The following is a 4,262-nucleotide window of genomic DNA, read 5'->3' on the forward strand; positions in this document are numbered from 1 at the left end:
TAAATCCCATGATCATTCTCATTTAAAGTTAGTCATCTTATAAAAAAATAATTTTGAGTAGTTGTAGAATATAATGTTTGAGATCCTGGCTACTGGACTCACACCCCTGAGACTGAGACAGTTTAAAAATAATGAGAAATTAGGGAAGCCACTTAACCACTCTGTAAATAGTATCCAGTTTCTATTTGTTTTGTGAATTAAATGTCTCTCTTTATAAAGCAATTAAACTTCTTATCATGTGGTACTATATATAGATATAGATATATACATAGATATAGATATATAATTATTATTATGACTAACATTTTTCTAATTAATAATGATATAGGTAATTGCATCCCTAGAGGGATATGGATTTCTACTGCCAAGAATGTGGTGAGTAGAAGAAGAGATAATTGATGTAATGATAAATGGTGAAGCACATGAGCACAACAAATTTGGTGTCCAATACTACCCAAAAAACCTACTCTCAAATTAAGACTAAGAGATAATTTTTGGTACCAAATAACTTTGAAGAAAAACATTAGCAAGGCGCACAAATGCAATTTTATGAACATAACTTTTATGAAGTTACAAGTGAAACACAGTTGAATTCTAGGCAAGCATGACAAAGGTATACACAGGAATATTAAAAGCATGCAGCACAGAATAATTTAAAAGGCTCAGATTGGAGAATTTAAACAAAAAAAATTTTCTGTCTTTATAAGGATCTTATGTCCATAATATTAATATATACATCCTAGAGACCCTGTGCACAAAATTCATGCACAGGTGTGGTCCCTAGGCCTGGCCAGTGATCAGGGCCTATTGGGGTCATCTCACCCAGTCCCAATTGGGGCTGGGCCAGCCACCAGCCGGAACCTGCCAGCTGCCCGCCAGGACCTGCTGGCTGCCGCTGCTGGCCGCCAGACAGGGCCTGCCGAACGGGGGGAGGGACATGGGGAGGGACCGTGGGAGGTTGGCTGGCCATGAGAGGTTGGCTTGGGAGCGCACTGACCACCAGGGGGCAGCTCCTGCATTGAGCATCTGGCCCCTGGTGGTCGCTGCATGTCATAGCAACTGGTTGACCAGTCGTTCTGGTCGTTCTGGTCATTCCAGTCATTTGGTGGTAATGGCTGGTTAGGCTTTTATATAGAGAGATAATTTTTTGAGCAAGAAGAAGTTTATTAATTGAAAAGGCCTAGCTTGAGAAGATAGGGGATCTAAGTTCTCAAATACATCTTAAGACAGTCTTGAATCAGAAATATTTTATTGTTAAGGAAAAGGAGGAAGGGAGAGGCAAGAGATGGGTGCAGGCCTTAGACAGGTAGGTGTTGGAAGTCATTACTTTGCGCATATTTCTCCACCTCAACAGCAATATATTATGATTACATGTGCAGATAATATTCTATACAATGCCCTGACCAGTTTGGCTCAGTGGATAGAGCGTCGGCCTACGGACTCAAGGGTCCCAGGTTCGATTCTAGTCAAGGGCATGTACCTTGGTTGCGGGCACAACCCCAGTAGAGGGTGTGCAGGAGGCAGCTGATCGATCTCTCTCATGGATGTTTCTAACTTTCCATCCCTTTCCCTTCCTCTCTGCAAAAAAAAAATCAATAAAATATATTTTTTTAAATATTCTATACAAGTACCCAAGTTTGTATGTTGCAGTGAACATTTATAGTCAAAAATATATAGCAACATAGAATTTTAAAATTAATAATAGTTAATTTTTATTAAGTGTATATTATTGTTAGGGACCATAATATGTATTTACAGAAATTACCACAAAATCCTGTATAGTAAGTATATTACCAGAACTATTCTTGAATCAACTTTAATTGATTTCAGAGAGAGGAAGGGAGAGGGAGAGAGAGAGATATAGAAACATTAGTGATAAGAGGGAATCATCAATTGGCTGACTCCTCATCTCCTGCCTCTGAGGATTGACCCTGAAACCAGGGCATCTGCACTGACCAGGAATGAAACCAAACTGTAACCTCTTGGTTCATGGATCAATGCTCAACCACTGAGCAACACCTGCCTGGCAAAATTCACTATTTAAGTGGATAGTTTAATGAGCTATGAAAGCATGTATATGTGTAACCAATTCCACTATTAAGATATATTACTTCTATAACCAGCAATAAAATATGAATTTAAAATTTTAAAATACTATACATAAGAGTATACAAACCATGAAGTATTTGGTGATAAATGTGATAAACACAATTAAGTATATATAGATCTATATACTGGAAACTACAAAACATAGCTAAAAGAAGCAAAAGTAAGCCTAAATAAATTAAGTAATATCCTATCTAATAATAGAGAAACATGGTAATTAACCGTAACTTCACTACCCTTCCCATTGGCTTATCAGCAAGATATGCAAATTAACTGCCAACAAAGATGGCGGCCGGCAGCCAGGCAGCTGAAGCGAACAGGAGGCTTGCTTGCTCCAGTGATGGAGGATGCCAAGGTTCCCCGCATGCCGCAGCCCAGCTCTGAGCTCCAGATGCAACAATGTTGCAATTATAGAAGCTAAACAAACTCAGAAACCTGCTTTCAGCTGCCAGTGGGCTCAGAGCTTAGAGAGCCAGTAATGGCAACAGAGTTTCAATTATAGAAGCTAAACAAACACAGATACCTGCTTTCAGCCAACCACAGCCTCAGAGCTGGAGCCAGCTCTCAGCTCCAGTGACAGCTATAGAAGGTAAATAAATCCCAGAGGAAAAAAAAAGAAGAAAAAAAAGAGGCTGGGAGCTTCAGTCACCCGCCAGCCTGAAAACAGCCCTCAGCCCCTCACCTAGACTGGCCAGGCACCCCAGTGGGGACCCCCACCCTGAAGGGGGTGTGACCAGCTGCAAACAGCCATCAGCCCGTCATCCAGGCTGGCCAGGCACCCAAGCAGGACCCCCACCCTAATCCGAATCACCCTTCAGGGCAAACCAGCCGGCCCCCAACCGTGCACCAGGCCTCTATCCTATATAGTAAAAGGGTAATATGCAAACTGACCCTAACAGCAGAAAGACTGGGAATGACTGGTCACTATGACACACACTGACCACCAGGGGGCAGATGCTCAATGCAGGAGCTGCCCTCTGGTGGTCAGTGCGCTCTCACAGCGGGGAGCTCTGCTCAGCCACAAGCCAGGCTGATGGCTGCCAGTACAGCGGTGGTGGTGGGAGCCTCTCCTGCCTCCTCAGCAGCGCTAAGGATGTCCGACTGCAGCTTAGTTCTGCTCCCTGCTGGCAAGTGGGCATCCCCCAAGGGCTGCCGGGCTGCCAGAGGGATGTCTGATTGCCAGCTTAGGCCCAATCCCCTGAGGAGCAGGCCTACGCCAGCAAGTGGTCACCCCCAAGGTGTCCCAGACTGTGAGAGGGCACAGGCCGGGCTGAGGGACCCCCTACCCCTGAGTGCACAAATTTTTGTTCACCAGACCTCTAATATATATTCTCACTAATTATTGGTGGAATCCACACTTTTGCTTGAATCTGACAAAGTAGTGTCATTGGGTCATAAGCAGAAATTAATCTGTGAAAAGAAATTTTTACTCTGTAGGTGGAATCAGCTCGTGTGCCTACATGGCCCATTGATTGATCAATACTTCTATATGAATACAAACAGTTTTATTTATTTATTTTTTTATTTTTTTTTTTTATTTTTTATTTTTTATTTTTTTAGGCTCATGCTTACTTTTTTTTTTTTTAATTAAATCTTTATTGTTCTGATTACATTTGTTCCTCTTTTTTTCCCATAACTCCCCTTCTCCCAGTTCCCGCCCCACCCTCCGCTGTCACTCCCCACCCACTGTCCTCATCCATAGGTGCACCATTTTTGTCCATTCTCTTCCCGCATCTCCCATTCCCCTTTCCCCCCCCCCAAGAATAGTCAGTCCATTCCCCTTCTATGTCCCTGATTCATTGTAATCACCAGTTCATTCTGTACATCAGATTATTTATTCACTTGATTCTTAGATTCACTTGTTGATAGATGCATGTTTGTTGTTCACAATTTGTATCTTTACCTTTTTCTTCTTCCTCTTCTTAAAGGAAACCTTTCAGCATTTTGTATAATACTGGTTTAGTGGTGATGAAGTCCTTTAGCTTTTCCTTATCTGTGAAGCTCTTTATCTGACCTTCAATTCTGAATGATAGCTTTGCTGGATAAAGTAATCTTGGTTGTAGGTTCTTGCTATTCATCACTTTGAATATTTCTTGCCATTCCCTTCTGGCCTGCAAAGTTTCTGTTGAGAAATCAGCTGACAGTCGTATGGGTAT

The sequence above is a fragment of the Myotis lucifugus genome, unplaced genomic scaffold (genome assembly GCF_000147115.1).
Source record: "Myotis lucifugus unplaced genomic scaffold, Myoluc2.0 scaffold_439, whole genome shotgun sequence".
NCBI classification, from domain to species: domain Eukaryota; kingdom Metazoa; phylum Chordata; class Mammalia; order Chiroptera; family Vespertilionidae; genus Myotis; species Myotis lucifugus.